The sequence below is a fragment of the Bos grunniens genome, chromosome 23, assembly GCF_055505025.1.
Source record: "Bos grunniens cultivar Pamir isolate PY7600 chromosome 23, Bosgru_T2T1.0, whole genome shotgun sequence".
In the NCBI taxonomy this organism is placed as follows: Eukaryota; Metazoa; Chordata; class Mammalia; order Artiodactyla; family Bovidae; genus Bos; species Bos grunniens.
Window position 1 is genome coordinate 5,138,704 of NC_141187.1, and position 20,058 is coordinate 5,158,761.

Genomic DNA, 20,058 nt, shown 5'->3' on the forward strand with positions numbered 1-20,058 from the left:
AGTCAGTATAATCAGTTGTATTTCCACATGCTAGTAATAACTAGTTGGAAGTTGAAAATAAAAATTATAATAGAAAAACCCCCAAAATACTTGGGGATACATTTAACAAGACATATGCAAATTTGTACACAAACTACAAAATGTTGAGAAAGATAAAAAAAACTTAAAAGGTACTATATTTATCAGTCAGAAGAGTTAATATTGTTAAGATGTCAATTATCCTCCAATTAATCTATAAATTGAGTGTAATCCCAAGCCAAATTCCAGAAGATTTTTTTTTTAGAAAATTGATCAGATTTTCTTTAAAAAAAGAAAAAAAAAAAGAGTTGGAGTCTTTTTTTAGTCAGGCTCAAAAGGATGAGCAAGGGATTGGAGCTGTAGGAAGAAGCAGAATCAGGTTTTAGGGTACCCAGAGGAAAGGGCTTGAAGGAAGATATGCTGTGGATGGGAGTTTGGATCAACTTGGTGGAAGGCTAGAGCAGTAGGGATGAGAGCCCAGGAGAAGATGTATGGATGTATGATCAAGAGGGACTTATACTGGGGGCATTGTCCAAGGGTGAATTTTGGCAGCCTCAGCATTTAAAAATTAGTCTCAGCTGTTCCAAGTCTATATTGATTTTCATTGTGCTTGTAGTAGAATCTCCATGGAGAAAGCAATAATAATCTCCTAGGTCCAGGGACAGGGAGGAAGAGCCTGCATTTCATCTGGAATTGGTTGTGCTTCAAAGCTCCAATTAGGTTGATGCGTGTGTGCATGTGTGCAGCTCTAGTCTCTCAAGAAGACGGAAGTCTCAGGAAATTTGTATGTTGATATATACCCATTAGATCTGGCTATGGACGTGAGTTAAAAATATAGAAACGTGGATGGACCTAGAATCTGTCATGCAGGGTGAAGTAAGTCAGAAAGAGAAAAACAAATACCGTTTATTAAAGCATACATGTAGAATCTAGGGGAAATGGCACAGATGAACCTGGTTCTGGGGCAGGAATAGAGATGCAGACAGAGAGAACGGACATGTGGGCACAGCGGGGGAAGCGGGGTGGGATGGATCAGGAGATTAGGATTGACATATGCATACTACGTGTGCGGAATAGTGGGAAGCTGCTGTATTAACACCGGGGCTCAGCTCGGCACTGTGATGGTACTCTAGGTTGGCGCAATGGGGGGCACTGGGGGGGAGGTCTAAGAGGGAGAGTATACACACACACACACACACATACACACACACACATACACATATACACACATATATATACACATACATATATACACACACATACACACACATAAACACATATACACACATATACACACACATACACATACACACATACACACACACACATACACATACACACACATATATATACACATACACACATACATACACACACATACACACACATAAACACATATATACACATACACATACACACATATACACACACATACACATACACACATACGCATATACACACATACACACATATACACACACACACACATACATACATGTAGATGATGCACTTCATTGTATAGCAGAAAATAACAAAACATTGTAAAGCAACTATAGCCCAATGAGAAAAAATGCATTACCATAAAGACTACATTTCAGAAACAAGGACCAACTAGATAGAAAAATACACATTGTTATGGTTTTAATTGCTAGTGTAGAAAAGTTTGTTCCAAAATAACCAGTCAGTGGACATATGTCTGGTCAACAATTGAGTCATAAAATACCTGTTTGAGAAATGACCAGTGAATTTGGGGGAACAGAATCAGTCTGAAGCAATCAATGTCTTGAGAAATAAAGCATCAACTTTACAATGCCGTATCTGTTCACGGATTAATTTAGAATTGCTTCTCCTGGGTAACCTTTTGCTCTTTTAGGTACTTGGTTACACCCAGATTGATTTTTTTTAAGTCACTTTTGGTTTGAAAAGCTCTTTACACAAATATATATCTTATATGAGGTTCCCAACCCGTCATTGAAATAGTAGATAAGTATTATTTTAATTTTATGACTAATTTAAACAAACCTAGAGAGGCTGTTATTTGTCCAGCCTCACACAGCTAAAAATGACCCAGTAGATAAATATTTTCCTGCCAGGACCAGTCATCATCCAACTCTACCTCACTATTACCCCAGGGCCTCTGCATTCCTATCTAAGATAGTGACTTCACAAGGAAAGCACGGTCACGGGCTCCTGGGAACCGAAGTCTGCACTGTCCAGAGCACAGGCTGTATGTCGAGATAGTTTTAGACTCTTCTTTGGAGTGTTGGAAATGTCTTGAGTTCTGTAACTAGTTCATTTTCCATTATTTCATGTCTCATCAAATTATCCAATTCCAAGAAAGCAGTGGCCTTTTAAAACTGGTCACTGAGTAAGATGGTCTGCTTCAAGGCAGTTAATATATAACACCATTTTCTCTCTGACCGTCACAAGATGAGTCATGAGTTCTCCTGTAAAGCGGCTTCGTCACTTAGCTACCAGAGTCCTGATTCCTCCTGCTGCTAGATGGGTATCCTGAATGACTTACTTGAATTAGACTTCTGAATATCCTAATTTTTGCTTAAATTCATTGATAAAATATGTGGGTAAATGTTGGAATTTTTCACTATGTCATGGGGTACCATTTTCAAAAATTTATTTCAGGCATGGGGACATATATGTGAGCTAACCAAAAAAGGTTAATAAAAATATATAAGGAAAGGTATATTTCTTTTCCTGCTTCATTTTTGGTCAGTTTGACTATTTTACAAAGTGCTCCAAAGCATTTACTTTTTTTTTTTAAATAAAGGCTATGAGTCTTCTGTCTCCACACTGTGAACTGAAATTGTTCATAGATAAAAACAACTTCTTTTTCCTAGAAAGCTGGAGCCTTAAAAAAAAAAAAAAAAAAATGGCTGTCTCAGGTCTTAGCTGTGGCAAGCAGGACCTTTGTCGTATCACTTGAGATCCTTCGTTGCTGGAACAGACTCTCTAGGCCTGCACCCGGGCTCTGCGGCACGCGGGCTGGGTTGTGGTGGTGTGCAGGCTTAGCTGCTCTGCTGCGTGTGGGATCCTAGTTCACCAACCAGTGACCGAACCTGTGTCCCCTGCGTTGCAGGGTAGATCCTTAACCACTGGACCACAAGTCCCCCAAGGCATTTCTTTTGATTCTATCACTCAAATATATTTCAAATCATGTTAGTACATTCATTGTGTGTTCCTTTGACTTAGCAACTAAACAACCAACCATATTTTATACATTCAATGATATATTTCATTATCAGTTTCTGATTATAATTCTACACTTGCTAATTGTAGAAAATGTAGTAGATACATAAAAGTACAAAGAGGAATACACTCATTATACCACTCAGTTCAGTTCAGTTCAGTTGCTCAGTCATGTCCGACTTTTTGTGGCCCCATGGACTGCAGCACGCCAGGCCTCCCTGTCCATCACCAAATCCCAGAGTTTACCCAAACATGTCCACTGAGTCAGTGATGCCATCCAGCCATCTCATCCTCTGTCGTCCCCTTCTCCTCCCACCTTCAATCTTTCCCAGCATCAGGGTCTTTTCAAATGAGTCAACTCTTCATATCAGGTGGCCAAAGTATTGGCGTTTCAGCTTCAACATCAGTCCTTCCAAATGAACACTCAGGACTGATCTCCTTTAGGATGGACTGGTTGGATCTCCGTGCTGTCCAAGGGACTCTCAAGAGTCTTCTCCAAAACCACAGTTCAAAAGCATCAATTCTTCAGTGCTCAGCATTTTTTATGATCCAACTCTCACATCCATACATGACCACTGGAAAAACCATAGCCTTGACTAGACGGACCTTTGTTGCCAAAGTAATGTCTCTGCTTTTCAATATGCTATCTAGGTTGGTCATAATTTTCCTTCCAAGGAGTAAGCATCTTTTAATTTCATGGCTGCAGTCACCATCTACAGTGATTTTGGAGCCCCCCAAAATAAAGTCAGCCATTGTTTCCACTGTTTTCCTATCTATTTGCCATGAAGTGATGGGACCAGATGTCATGATCTTCGTTTTCTGAAGGTTGAGCTTTAAGCCAGCTTTTTCACTCTCCTCTTTCACTTTCATCAAGAGGCTTTTTAGTTCCTCTTCACTTTCTGCCATAAAGGTGGTGCCATCTGCATATCTGAGGTTATTGATTCTCCCGGCAATCTTGATTCCAGCTTGTGCTTCATCCAGCCCAGTGTTTCTCAAGATGTACTCTGCATATAAGTTAAATAAGCAGGGTGACAATATACAGCCTTGACATACTCCTTTTCCTATTTGGAACCAGTCTGTTGTTCTGTGTCCAGTTCTAACTGTTGCTTCCTGACCTGCATACAGGTTTCTCAAGAGGCAGGTCAGGTGGTCTGGTATTTCCATCTCGTTCAGAATTTTCCACAGTTTATTGTTATCCACACAGTCAAAGACTTTGGCATAGTCAATAAAGCAGATATTTTTCTGGAACTCTCTTGCTTTTTTGATGATCCGGTGGATGTTGGCAATTTGATCTCTGGTCCCTCTGCCTTTTCCAAAACCAGCTTGAACATCTGGAAGTTCACATATTGTTGAACCCTGGCTTGGAGAATTTTGAGCATTACTTTAGTGGCGTGAGATGAGTGCAATTGTGTGGTAGTTTGAGCATTCTTTGGCATTGCCTTTCTTTGGGATTGGAATGAAAACTGACCTTTTCCAGTCCTGTGGCCACTGCTGAGTTTTCCAAATTTGCTGGCATATAGAATGCAACACTTTCACAGCATCATCTTTTAGGATTTGAAATAGCTTAACTGGAATTCCATTACCTCCACTAGCTTTGTTTGTAGTGATGCTTCCTAAGGCCCACTTGACTTCACATTTCAGGATGTCTGGCTCTAGGTGAGTGATCATACCATCATGATAATCTAGGTGGTGAAGATCTTTTTTGTGCAGTTCTTCTGTGTATTCTTGCCACCTCTTCTTAATATCTTCTGCTTCTGTTAGGTCCAAACCACTTCTGTCCTTTATCAAGCCCATCTTTGCATGAAATATTCCCTTGGTATCTCTAATTTTCTTGAAGAGATCTCTAGTTGTTCCCATTCTGTTGTTTTCCTCGATTTCTTTGCATTGATCGCTGAGGAAGGCTTTCTTATCTCTCCTTGCTATTCTTTGGAACTCTGCATTCAAATGGGGATATCTTTCCTTTTCTCCTTTGCTTTTCGCTTCTCTTCTTTTCACAGCTATTTGTAAGGCCTCCTCCAACAGCCATTTCGCTTTTTTGCATTTCTTTTCCATGGGGATGGTCTTGATCCCTGTCTCCTGTACAGTGTCATGAACCTCCGTCCATAGTTCATCAGGCATTCTGTCTGTCAGATCTAGTCCCTTAAATGTATTTCTCACTTCCACTGTATAATCGTAAGGGATTTGATTTAGGTCATACCTAAATGGTCTAGTGGTTTTCCCTACTTTCTTCAATTTAAGTCTGAGTTTGGCAATAAGGAGCTCATGATCTGAGCCACAGTCAGCTCCTGGTCTTTTTTTTGCTGACGGTATAGAGTTTCTACATCTTTGGCTGCAAAGAATATAATCAATCTTATTTCGGTGTTGGCCATCTGGTTGACGTCCATGTATAGAGTCTTCTCTTGTGCTGTTGGCAGAGGATGTTTGCTATGACCAGAGTGTTCTCTTGGCAAAACTCTGTTAGCCTTTGCCCTGCTTCATTCTGTACTCCAAGGCCAAATTTGCCTGTTACTCCAGGTGTTTCTTGACTTCCTACTTTTGCTTTCCAGTCCCCTATAATGTAAAGGATATCTTTTTTGTGTGTTCGTTCTAAAACGTATTGTAGGTCTTCATAGAACTGTTCGACTTCAACTTCTTCAGCATTTCTGGTCAGGGCATAGACTTGGATTACCGTGATATTGAACGGTTTTCCTTGGAAATGATCAGAGATCATTCTGTTGTTTTTGAGACTGCATCCAACTACTGCATTTTGGACTCTTTTGTTGACTATGATGGCTACTCCATTTGTTCTAAGGGATTCCTGCCCACAGAAGTAGATATAATGGTCATCTGAGTTAAATTCACTCATTCCAGTCCATTTTAGTTCACTGATTCCTCCATTCCAGTCCATTTTAGTTTACTGATTCCTGAAATGTCAGTGTTCTCTCTTGCCATCTCCTGTTTGAGCATTTCCAATTTACCTTGATTCACAGACCTAACATTCCAGGTTCCCATGTAATATTGCTCTTTACAGCATTGGACCTTGCTTCCATCACCAGTCACATCCACAGCTGGGTGTTGTTTTTGCTTTGGCTCTGTCTCTTCATTCTTTCTGGAAGTATTTCTCCATTGATCTCCAGTAGCATATTGGGCACCTACTGACCTGGGAGTTCATCTTTCAGTATCCTATCTTTTTGCCTTTTGATACTGTTCATGGGGTTCTCAAGGCAAGAATACTGAAGTGGTTTGTTATTCCCTTCTCCAGTGGACCACATTTTGTCAGAACTCTCCACGATGACCTGTCTGTCTTGGGTGGCCCTACACGGCATGGCTCTATTTGGAATAAATCACTGATAATGAAGAATGTGTGCTATTTTAAATTTCTGATGTCATATTGTACTTCAATTTTTGTATCTCCAATTATTTATTTAAAGTTTTAAAAGCCATAGAAGTTGTAAGTTATCCAGTTATTTTAGTCTTTAAAACTAGAAATAGGGTGCTTCTTATATTGCTTTTTACTGCTAGAAAATCGTTGCCCAAGAACCTGGTGATTTCAAGCAACTCATCCTGCAGTTTGTCTGGACAGGAATTCAGGCAAAGCTTGTCTTCCTGGGTCCTCTGCTTCAGGGGCTCTTATAAGGCTGCATCCAGAGCTCCACCTGGGACCACTGTCGTCTGTGTCTTGGTCCGTCTGAGGCAGGATCTACCCTTTGGTTCACTCCCTGGTTGCCTGGGTGTCTACATTCCATTTCTCATGGGTTGTTGGACTCAGGGCCTCAGTTCCTTGCTAGCTGTTGGCTGGAGACCACCCTCAGTTCCTTGTCACACAGGCCCCTGCAGGATGGCAGCTTACTTCATCAAGCTGGACAAACCAAGACAGCAGTAGGTTCCAGAGTCACAGTCTCCCAAACTGAAGCACAGAAATTATGACCTCTCACTTTGGCCATATTCTCCTAGTCAGGAGAAAATCGCCAGGTCCAGCCTACATTCAAAGGAAGGGAGTTAACAGGCTTGAACCAGAAAGAAATAGAAGATACGAACAAAGCAATCACAACTACTAAAATTGAAACTGTGATTTGAAAACTTCCAACCAACAGAAGTCCAGGACCAGATAGCTTCACAGACAAATTTTATCAAACATTTAGAGAACAGTTAATACCTATCTTTCTGAAACTCTTCCAAAAAATTGCAAAGAAAGAAACACTCCCAAGCTCATTCTATGAGGTCACCCTCAAGTTGGTACCAAAACCAGGCAGAGATGTCACATAGAAAAGAAGATTACAGGCCCATATCACTGATGAACATAGATACAAAATCCTCAACACAATACTTACAAACTGAATCCAACAACACATTAAAAGGATCATAAGCCATGACCAAGTGGATTTTTCCCAGAGATGCAAAAATTCTTCAGTATATGCAAATCAATCAATGTGATACACTACATTAACAAACTGAAGAATAAAAACTATATGATAATCTCAATAGATGCAGAAAAGTCTTTTGGCAAAATTCAACATTCATTTATGATTAAAAAAGAAAAACTCTCCAGAAAGAGGGCATAAAGGGAACCTACCGCAACATAATACAGGCCATGTAACAAACCCATAGCAAACACCATTTCATTCTCAGCTGTGAAAACTGAAAGCATTACCGGGAAGATCTGAGTTACCTGAATGAGGCAAGGCTGTCCACTCTTGTCACTCTCATTTAACATAGTTTTTGAAATCCTAGCCATGGCACTCAGAGAAGAAAAAAGAAATAAAAGAAATCCAAATTTGAAAAGAAGAAATAAAATGGTCACTGTTTGCAGATGACATGATACTATACATTGAAAATCCTAAAGACACTATTAGAAAACTACTAGAGCTCATCAGTGAATTTGGTAAAGGTGTAGGATACAAAATTAATATGCAGAAATATCTTGCATTCCTGTATACTAACAACAAAAGATCAGAAAGAGAAATTAAGGAAATAATCTCATTTATTTATTCAAAAAGAATAAATACCCAGGAATAAACCTACCTAAGGAGGCAAACGGAGAAGGCACTGGCAACCCACTCCAGTACTCTTGCCTGGAAAATCCCATGGGCAGAGGAGCCTGGTAGGCTACAGTCCATGGGGTTGCTAAGAGTCGGACACGACTGAGCGACTTCACTTTCACTTTTCACTTCTATGCACTGGAGAAGGAAATGGCAACCCACTCCAGTGTTCTTGCCTGGAGAATCCCAGGGACAGGAGCCTCGTGGGCTGCCGTCTATGGGGTCACACAGAGTTGGACACGACTGAAGTGACTTAGTAGCAGCAGCAGCAGCAGTAGCAGCAGCAAGGAGGCAAAAGACTTATACTTGGAAAACTATAAGATAATGTTGAAAGAAATAAAAGATGACACAAACAGATGGAGAGATATACCATGTTCTTTCATTGGAAGAATCAATATTGTGCAAATGACTATACTGTTCAAACAATCTACAGATTTAATGCAATACCTATCAAAATACCAATGGCATCTTTCACACAAGAAGAACAAAAAATTTTACAATTTATATGGAAGCACAGATGACCATGAATAGCAAAAGCAATCTTGAGAAAGAAAACCAGCTGGAGGAATCAGGCTCCCTGACTTCAGACTATACTGCAAAATAATCAAACAGTATGTTCCTGGCCCAATAACAAAAATAGAGATTAATAGAACAGGATAGAAACCCCAGAGAAAACCCAGGCACCTACGGTAACCTAATGTATGACATGAGAGGCAGAAATACACAATGGAGAAAGGACAATCTCTTCAATTAGTGGTGCTGGAAAAACTGGACAGCTACACTTAATGAAATTAGAGCACACTCTGACACATACACAAAAATAAACTCAAAATGGATTAAAGACAAATTTAAGGCTGGGTAGCTTAAAACTCTTAGAGGAAAACATAGGCAGAACACTCTCTGACATAAATCACAGCAAGATCTTTTTTGATCTACCTCCTATAGTAGTGAAAAATAAAAACAGAAATAAAGGGAGCCTAATTAAACTTAAAGTCTTCTGCATAGGAAAAGACACCATACACAGAATGAAAAGACAATGCTTAGAATGGGAGAAAATATTTACAAATGAAGCAACAAAAAAGGGATTAATCTCCAAAACATACAAAGAGCTCATATAGCTCAATATATATATATATATATATAAACAATCAAAAAATGGGAGGATGATCTAAATGAATATTTCTCCAAAGAAGACAACAGATGGCCAAAATGCACATGAAAAGATGTTCAACATCACTAATTATCAGAGAAATGCAAACCAAAACTACAATGAAATATTGCTTCACATCAGTCAGAATGGCCATCATCAAAAAATCTACAAATAATAAATGCTGGAGAAAGGGGAACTCTTGTATAGTTTGTGACAATATAAATTGGTACAGCTACTATGTAAAACAGTTCGGAGGTTCCTCAAAAAAACTAAAAATAGAGCTACCATATGATCCAGCAATCTAGACATATATCTAGACAAAACAAGAATTCAAAAGTACTTACACCCCAACGTTCACAGTAGTCAAGGTATGGAAACAACCTAAATGTCCATCAAGAGATGAATGGATAAAGACGATGTGGTATATATATGTATATAATCCACAATGGAATGCTACTCAGCCAAAAAAAAGAATGAAATAATGTCTTTGCAGCAACATAGATGGGCCTAGGTGTTGTCATGCTGAGTGAAGTAAGTCAGACAGAGAAAGACACATATCATCTAATACCACTTAAATGTAGAATCTTAAAAAATAGTACAAATGAACTTATTTACAAAACAGAAATAGAGTCAAAGATTTGGAAAACAAACTTATAGTTACTGATGGGGGAGGAGGAAGGGATAAATTGGGATATTGGGATTGCCATGTACATACTACTATATATAGATTAGATAACCAGCACAGACCTACTGCATAACACAGGGAACTCAATACCCTTTAATGACCTATAGGGAAAAGAATCTTAAAAAGAGTGGATATTTGTATATGTTTAACTGAACCACTTTGCTGTATACCTGAAATGAATAGAACATTGTAAATCAATTATACTCCAGTAAAAATTTTAAAAATAAAAATTATGGCTTTCCTATGAAAAAACAAAATTTAATGACCAGTTCAATGCAATCTAGTTAGGAAAAGGAATGTTTCTTGAAAACTTTACTGAAGAGTTGCTTATACTGGGAAATGAGCAACAAAAACATCCGAAACAGGATAGAGTACGAATAGGCCTCAATGACCCCATAAAGAGAACCAGAGATGTACACGGCAGTTAAGGAGCAACATTCTACAAATACGGTGAGAGGATGGGTTGGGGAGTAATGAGAACCACCTTACCCCTTCATGGTTAAGTGCTGCCCTGCCTCATCCTCCGCCTCTGACTCCCATCCTTGCAATGCTGGACCCGACAAGTTGCTGGTATTTGGAAACCTTGGATTCTCTCCACTGGGGACACCTGGATTCCATGGCTGGCACAAGTGCTTGTGATCATTGGCACCCAAGTGGGCCTCTGTTGACCTAGGAGCTCCCAGGAATTAACTAACCAGTCAGGCTTAATCTCATTCACTTTTTATTCCAAAGGATCCCACATATACAGCACACACATTTTAAAGGCCTCTTGTGAAGCAGAGGAATCAAGTGTGGTTGCAAATAAAATATGCCCCTAGGGCCTCCTCCCTTGAACCAAGTCCTCTGTAGTTTGACATCTGGTTTGTGCTGGTGAGATCACATTCATATTCAGAGGAACTGCTCCATAGGGTTTCCTAGAAAACACCTCATGAGCAGGCACTGCTTTGTGGACTTCGCACCAAAGTTTATCCAAGAAATTTTATGTATAATGAAGCAAGACTAGCTGGAGAATTTTGTAGCAGCTGTGAGGCAGCTTGCCTAGGAATTATTGTTAAAAGTCCATAAACAATCGAGATAGCACTTTTCATACCATATAAGGACATTGGCTTTCAGGGGCCAGAGTGGTTTTTCCTGTTTTCATTACTTCTAGAGAAAAGCCAAAAGCTATTGGCGCCATTTTGGAGTTCTTGACTGCCCCCACACACTGTGGACAGTTCCGAAAGGATGGCAGGAATCAGACATTCCTGCAGGTTTCTCTGTGCCAGGAACCATGTTTTTTCCATTCTCATCCAACACTTTGGGGGAGCACTTATCCCAAACTGCTGGTTAGGAATTTAATGAGGCTGAGGCTCTGAGAATTACATGACCAAGGTCACTAGCTATTAAGTAGAGGGATTCATGTTTTCCAGCCCAGTTCTGGCTGAACAAAAGCCTGTGGTCTTTCTGTGACAGGTATCATGTTGTGCCAGCCATTATTTTTCAGATTTATTTTTTTTGTGACCCGGCCCACATCTTATTCATCAGTTTCTTTTCTTATTGCTCCTAACTTGAATGCTTTAGAAAATTAAAAGTCCTGAAAATATATTCTTTCCCATCCTGCTTCTCCCACCACCACCACCACCAACAACAAGAGTGAGATAAAGCACATATTTTTAAAAATAGAACTCACCTACTTTGCACAAACATTCCTTCCCTGACAGTTACATATGGGGAAAGATCAGAAAGACAGAGGCAGAAGCATTTAAGATGCCAGTTGGGAAGCACCCAGAAATGTGGCTCTTCAACATTGTGAAGTCAAGTCAAACCACACAACTGATTTGTGCTCAGCTTTGCAGGGAAATCCTTGGCTTTAGAGGATAATATGTAAACACTCTTTAGGATTAGGTTGAAATATGGTTCTAAGTGGGTGGAGGGGTGCATCTTCTGTGCCAAGAATCAGTGATCTTGGCTTTGAGTTCCCTCCTATCTCTTTGGCATGTGGTGCTTGGGTCTCTTAAGATGGAAGACTGCTTTTGGAGTAATCCTCCAGACAGAAAGCTGCTCCTAATCTGGATATATGGCTATAAATGTGAGAACTACAACATTATATCACATGCACCTACCAACAGGTCTGTGGGAAAATACTAGGAAAGAACTGAGGCCAGAGGTAGATGCCCCACCATCACCTCCCACCCAGGGTAAAGCAACTGGAGATTCATTCCCAGTGGACTGAAACTCCAAGACAGCAATAGCAGAACAATTAAGGGAAGAGGCTGGGCCCTGCCCAGACCACGTATTTCTCATTCTCAAAGTCAGGAGACCTCTCCGACCACACATGCAAAGAGGATCCTTGGAAGTCAAAGGGGAGTGATGTCAAGGGATGCTCTACTTATAGGCCTCGGTGCATGTATACACGTGGGAAGATCCTGAGACATACCAAATATGGACTGTGAACCAGGCAAATCAACATGACTGGCCAAAGGAAACCTAGAAGAAATCCCCATAAAAATAATTCAAACTGCCAGGAGGTCACAGCTCGGAGACTCTCCTTCAAGTCTGCCTGTGGGTCTCTCCACACATACTGTACTCTTTTTCCTCTAAATATATACTTTACCTGCCTCACTACTTTTTGACTTTGTGGAAATTCTCTTCTGCCAAGCTCAAGGGCCAGGGCCCTTGCCACTGACCACTGGTTTAGTGGTTAGGGTTTGGCCCTTTCCCTTCTGCGACCTGGCCTCAGTCTCTGGCTGGGAACCCAAGCCCTACTCCAAGCCACTGCTGGTCAAGGCCACCTGAGATCAGAATGACCACCTGATCCTACGATGTATTCTAGAATGAATGTTTGAAAATGCAAAATAAATCTTATCTATTTTTCCTGCTCAGAATACTGCAAAGACCTTTGATCTTTGTCAGTTACCTCCGGGTCATGACCTCCCTGTGAGGTAGATACACTAGACTGATTACTCATCTAGTCGAACACCTTGTCTGGTAATTGACATCACCAAACAATTGCTGGTGAGAACTACCCCCCACACAGTCCAATACTATAAATCTACCTGGGGTTGGGGGTGGTGTGGAGGAAGCAGGTCTCTTAGTTTTTAAACCTGAGTTGTTTTTCAAAGCTTGAGTTTCTATATCATGGAGGGTTTAAAAAACAAATAGAAGGTAGATGAAGATGTGGAGGAGTGCAAAAGCAACCCTTCCATGCAAGACTGATGACTTAATGTACAATCAGAAATTGCAACAAGTTTTATAAATGCGAATGAGAAAGCCAAATTTAGAATATAAGATAGTTTTTTTCTCTTACTTATGCTATGGATACATTTGAGTTGACAGCTAGTGGTAGTCAGTTGATGATGTGTAAATGACCTTGAACCACATTAATAGAAATGCAGTGCCCAGCACACAGGAGTTGGAGGAGTCCTGCTCCACCGTGGTACCTCATTATGAGATGTGGGCATCCTGCCACTTCCGCAAGTGAGGGGCCAGCATGCAGCTCAGAACCTTATCGGAAATGGACATCATAATGTGGAAAAATTAGATTTTATGTTGTGTTTTAATGGAAATGCCTGCAAGTACTGTTATTCCAAGGAAATTAATTTTTGCAAGAGAAACTGCACAGCTTATATACTGCTTACTTTAACTATAACAAGTTAGTGAAATCATAATTAACAGATTACTTATCACAAGTTTGATGAAATACTCTCTGAAACTTTTAAGTAAAATAACAATTTTCTGACAGCTAATATTTTCTCTCTTAAAACATACTCACAAGGTTACAGTTACTGTAGTTGAGAAATGATTATTAAAACCTCCGAATATTACAGGAATGCTCTTTATACTTTTAAGACAAAAGGCTTAGGAATATGACTCCATGAAGGTTAGAGACAGAATGTATCTAGAGTAATCAGCAAGTAAACATTCTCTAATCATTTCTCTAATATTCTTTCTTATCCCCTAAGAAAGAGATAGTAGCAAGCTTAGTATTTCACCCTTATGAAAACATTCTTTTCTAGATTTCCATTATCATTCAGAATTCTAGAACTGTGATCCCTTTAACTGGATGACATAACATTCTAAAAAACCACCACTGGGTAGAAGATAGATCTTTATTTCATCATGAGAAACAACTTTTTCCATTACCAAAGGTGGCTATCTTGGTAGTAGAGGTACCAAATAAAATATAGGACACCAGCTATGTTTGACTAATGATGAAAAATTATAGCATAAGTAAGTCCCAAACATTGCATTTGGCATTCTTATACTAAATATCATTCATTGTTTATCTGGAATTAAAATTTAATCCTGCGTTCTTATTTGCTTAATCTGGCTACCTATTTGGAAACGGTTGTGTTTCTAGGTGCTATGATTAAAAACACTAATGATCACATGGAGTTGTGTTATCGAGGGTCCAAGAGTCAGACTGTACAGTAGGCATTGTATGAAGAGTGAGGTCCGAATTTCATCTTCATAGACATCTCCTTTGAGTTCAGAGCTGGACTAGGTGTCGGGGTGGGGTGAGGAGCAAATGACTCTACAGTTCATGACTTTGAGGGGACAGTGGCTTTTTATGATCTTCCCATTTTCTTTGTTTCTTGTTCCGTTGGCAGGATCAACTTACTGCTCTCCAACCACTAGCAGGGAGGGGACAGTGGAAAGTGCAAAATAAAAAAACACTTGCTTCTTATTAATATTTCTTAACCCGTGTTGGTGGTGGGGATCCTTGGGAATACATCTACCTGGAGGATTGTGTTCCCACAAGGAGCTCTGGAATTTTCATAACCAAGATGCAGTATGTCCAATATATTTTTCTGTTCTGTTCCCCAAAGATTGTGGCATAAGAACAATTCTTCCTAGAGAAGGGGACTAGGATAAATAACTTCTGGCAGACCCTCCAAATCACATAAGAAGATAAAAGTTGGCCCTACTTTGAAGTTGATGAATCCATTGCTTTGGAAATATTTCTTAATGTTTCTGAAGAAAACTCTTTAGAAGGATTCTTGCTTAATGGATGCTTTACAGGACACAGTATTAATGATCTGTTGCATGAAGTCCTAAAGTTGCTCCATGCTGATAATTGACAAACAATGAAAAGTTCAACTAAGGCCCCTTTCAAATTTGGTTTCCCATGCAGGGTGATCTGTTTACTGGAGACTGTTGTTAAGACTATAAAAACAACTGGGTCTGGGTGCAGGACAGGGTGCAGGATTCCCAAGGCATGAAGATCCAGTTGTATGTATGCTTAGTGGTAGTGATATTGCTGTGGATGTGTTTTTACGTTACAACGAGGAAAACAACAATACCTTCAGAGCGCTGGGGCCAGAGCCATGATGTCTTCAGAGAGCCAAAAATACCCAATTATATGAAATGTTTTCATTATTCTGGGGTTCACTGGTAGCTCAGCTGGTAAAGAATCTGCCTGCAATGCAGGAGACCCTGGTTTGATTCCTGGGTCAGGAAGATCTGCAGGAGAAGGGATAGGCTACCCACTCCAGTATTCTAGGGCTTCCGTGGTGGCTCAGACGGTAAAGAATCTACCTGCAATGTGAGAGACCTGGGTTCAATTCCTGGGTTGGGAAGATCCCCGGAGAAGGGAATGGTTACCCGCTCTAGTATTCTGACCTGGAGACCCAAGGAACCTGGCAGGCTACAGTCCATGGGGTCGCAAAGAGTTGGACATGACAGCAACTTTCACTTGCTTTTTCACTATTTTAACTGGTATAAACCTGCTTTCCTTTAAAATAAGACCCTGTTAATGTTTCCTACCCAGATCAAAACTGAAAAAGTCTGACAATATGAGAGAATTTCAAAAATATATGTACTTTCAGGAGTTTAGCCAAAGATGGAGGACTAGAAGGATTAAGCTCACCTCCTCTCAAAAGCATACCAAAATCACACCTAACAGTTGAACCACCATCAATAAAAAAGACTAGAACCTACCAATAAGGATATTCTACATCCAAAGACATAGAGAAGAAACCATAGTGAGGAAGGCCACACTCACAGTATAACCAATTCCCAGGTCCCCAGGTGGGTGACCCTTCTCTTATAGGTGTGAGAGTTCTGAGCCCATGTGAGGCTCCCCAGGCTGGGGGGCCTGGTGTCTAGAGGAGAAAGCCCTAGGTAATTTGGCTTTGAAGGCAGTGGGTTTGACTGGAGGGGCTCCACAGGACTAAAGGAAGCAGAGACTCTGCTCTTAGAGGGCACACACAAGCTCTCATGCACACTGAAACCAGGGGCAGAAGCAGTGGCGTCACTGGGGCCTGTGTCAGACCTACCTTCTAGTCTTGGAGTTTCCATGGGAAGATCGGGTATGGATGTGGCTTACTCTGGGGACAAGGATGCTATTCACAAAAGATATTGGGGAGTATTCATTGGCATGGGCTCTCTTGGAGTCTGGCGTTTTGGTACCAAGACTTGGCTCCATCCAACAGCCTGTAGGCTCCAGTGCTGGGACAACTCAGGTCAAACAATTGACAGGCAGGAACACAGCCCTATCATCATCATACAGGCTGATTAAAGAGTTCCTGAAGCCACAGCTACCTCGAGACTTTCTCCATGACCCAGCACTGCTCACTAGAGGGCCAAGACCCAGCTCCACAATAACTGAAATGAAAAACACACTAGAAGGAATTAGTAGCAGAATAAATGAGGCAGAAGAATAAATAAATGAGCTGGAAGACAGAGTTGTAGAAATTACTACCATGAAAAAGAATAAAGGAAACGTAATTAAAAGAAATGAGGACAGTTTAAGAGATCTCCGAGACAATGTAAAATGCACCAACATTCATATTATAGGGGTCTCAGAAGGAGAAGAGAGAAAGGGCCTGAGAAGATATTTGAAGATAAAATAGTTGAAAATTTCCCCCACGTGGGAAAGGAAGCATTCACTCAGGTTTAGGAAGTACTAAGAGTCCCAGAATGTGGACAGAAGGTGGTCCACTGGAGAAGGGAATGGCAAACCACTTCAGTATTCTTGCCTTGAGAACCCCATGAACAGTATGAAAAGGCAAAATGATAGGATACTGAAAGAGAAACTCCCAGGTCGGTAGGTGCCCCATATGGTACTGGAGATCAGTGGAGAAATAACTCCAGAAAGAATGAAGGGATGGAGCCAAAGCAAAAACACTACCCAGCTGTGGATGTGACTGGTGATAGAAGCAAGGTCCGATGCTGTAAAGAGCAATATTGCATAGGAACCTGGAATGTTAGGTCCATGAATCAAGGCAAATTGGAAGTGGTCAAGCAGGAGATGGCAAGAGTGAACTTCGACATTCTAGGAATCAGCCAACTAAAATGGACTGGAATGGGTGAATTTAACTCAGATGACCATTATATCTACTACTGTGGGCAGGAATCCCTTAGAAGAAATGGAGTAGCCATCATAGTCAACAAAAGAGTCCGAAATGCAGTACTTGGATGCAATCTCAAAAATGACAGAATGTCTCTGTTCGTTTCCAAGGCAAACCATTCAATATCACAGTAATCCAAGTCTATGCCCCAACCAGTAACGCTGAAGGAGCTGAAGTTGAACAGTTCTGTGAAGACCTACAAGACCTTTTAGAACTAACACCCAAAGAAGATGTCCTTTTCATTATAGGGGACTGGAAAGCAAAAGCAGGAAGTCAAGAAACCCCTGGGGTAACAGGCAAATTTGGCCTTGGAATATAGAATGAAGCAGGGCAAAGGCTAATAGAGTTTTGCCAAGAGAATGCACTGGTCATAGCAAACACCCTCTGCCAGCAGCACAAGAGAAGACTCTATACATGGACATCACCAGATGGTTGACACTGAAATCAGATTGATTATATTCTTTGCAGTCAAAGATGGAGAAGCTCTATACAGTCAGCAAAACAAGACCAGGAGCTGACTGTGGCTCAGATCATGAAATCCTTATTGCCAAACTCAGACTTAAATTGAAGAAAGTAGGGAAAACCACTAGACTATCCAGGTATGACCTAAATCAAATCCCTTATGATTATACAGTGGAAGTGAGAAATAGATTTAGGGGCCTAGATCTGATAGATAGAGTGCCTGATGAACTATGGACAGAGGTTTGTGATATTGTACAGGAGACAGGGATCAAGACCATCCCTATGGAAAAGAAATGCAAAAAAGCAAAATGACTGTCTGGGGAGGTCTTACAAATAGCTGTGAAAAGAAGAGAAGCAAAAAGCAAAGGAGAAAAGGAAAGATATAAGCATCTGAATGCAGAGTTCCAAAGAATAGCAAGAAGAGGTAAGAAACCTTCCTCAGCAATCAATGCAAAGAAATCGAGGAAAACAATAGAATGGGAAAGACTAGAGATCTCGTCAAGAAAATTAGAGATACCAAGGGAATATTTCATGCAAAGATGGGCTCCATAAAGGACAGAAATGGTAGGGACCTAACAGAAGCAGAAGATATTAAGAAGAGGTGGCAAGAATACACAGAAGAACTGCACAAAAAAGATCTTCACGACCCAGATAATCATGATGGTGTGATCACTCACCTAGAGCCAGACATCCTGGAATGTGAAGTCAAGTGGGCCTTAGAAAGCATCACTATGAACAAAGCTAGTGGAGGTGATGGAATTCCAGTTAAGCTATTTTAAATCCCGAAAGAAGATGCTGTGAAAGTGCTGCACTCAATATGCCAGCAAATTTGGAAAACTCAGCAGTGGCCACAGGACTGGAAAAGGTCAGTTTTCATTCCAATTCCAAAGAAAGGCAATGCCAGAGAATGCTCAAACTACTGCACAATTGCACTCATCTCACATGCTAGTAAAGTAATGCTCAAAATTCTCCAAGGCAGGCTTCAACCATGTGTGAACCATGAACTTCCAGATGTTCAAGCTGGTTTTAGCAAAGGCAGAGGAACCAGAGATCAAATTGCCAACATCCGCTGGATCATGGAAAAAGCAAGAGAGTTCCAGAAAAACATCTACTTCTGCTTTATTGACTATGACAAAGCCTTTGACTGTGTGGATCACAATAAACTGTGGGAAATTCTGAAAGAGATGGGAATACCAGACCACCTGACCTGCCTCTTGAGAAACCTGTATGCAGGTCAGGAAGCAACAGTTAGAACTGGACATGGAACAACAGACTGGTTCCAAATAGGAAAAGGAGTATGTCAAGGCTGTATATTGTCAACTTGCTTATTTAACTTATATGCAGAGTATATCATGAGAAACACTGGGCTGGATGAAGCACAAGCTGGAATCAAGATTGCCGGGAGAAATATCAATAACCTCAGATATGCAGATGACACCACCCTTATGGCAGAAAATGAAGAAGAATTAAAAAGCCTCTTGATGAAAGTGAAAGAGGAGAGTGAAAATGTTGGCTTAAAAGTCAACATTCAGAAAACGAAGATCATGGCATCTGGTCCCATCACTTCATGGGAAATAGATGGGGAAACAGTGTCAGATTTTATTTTGGGGGGCTCTAAAATCACTGTGGATGTTGATTGCAGCCATGAAATTAAAAGACACTTACTCCTTGGCAGGAAAGTTATGACCAACCTAGATAGCATATTAAAAAGCAGAGACATTACTTTGCCAACAAAGTTCTGTCTAGTCAAGGCTTTGGTTTTTCCAGTGGTCATGTATGGATGTGAGAGTTGGACTGTGAAGAAAGCTGAGCACAGAAGAATTGATGCTTTTGAACTGTGGTGTTGGAGAAGACTCTTGAGAGTCTCTTGGACTGCAAGGAGATCCAACCAGTCCATTCTGAAGTAGATCAGCCCTGGGTGTTCTTTGGAAGGAATGATGCTAAAGCTGAAACTCCAGTACTTTGTCCACCTCATGCGAAGAGTTGACTCATTGGAAAAGACTCTGATGCTGGGAGGGATTGGGGGCAGGAGGAGAAGGGGACGACAGAGGATGAGATGGCTGGGTGGCATCACCGACTCGATGCAGATGAGTTTGAGTGAACTCCTGGAGATGGTGATGGACAGGGAGGCCTGGCATGCTGCAATTCATGGGGTTGTAAAGAGTCAGACAAGCCTGAGTGACTGAACTG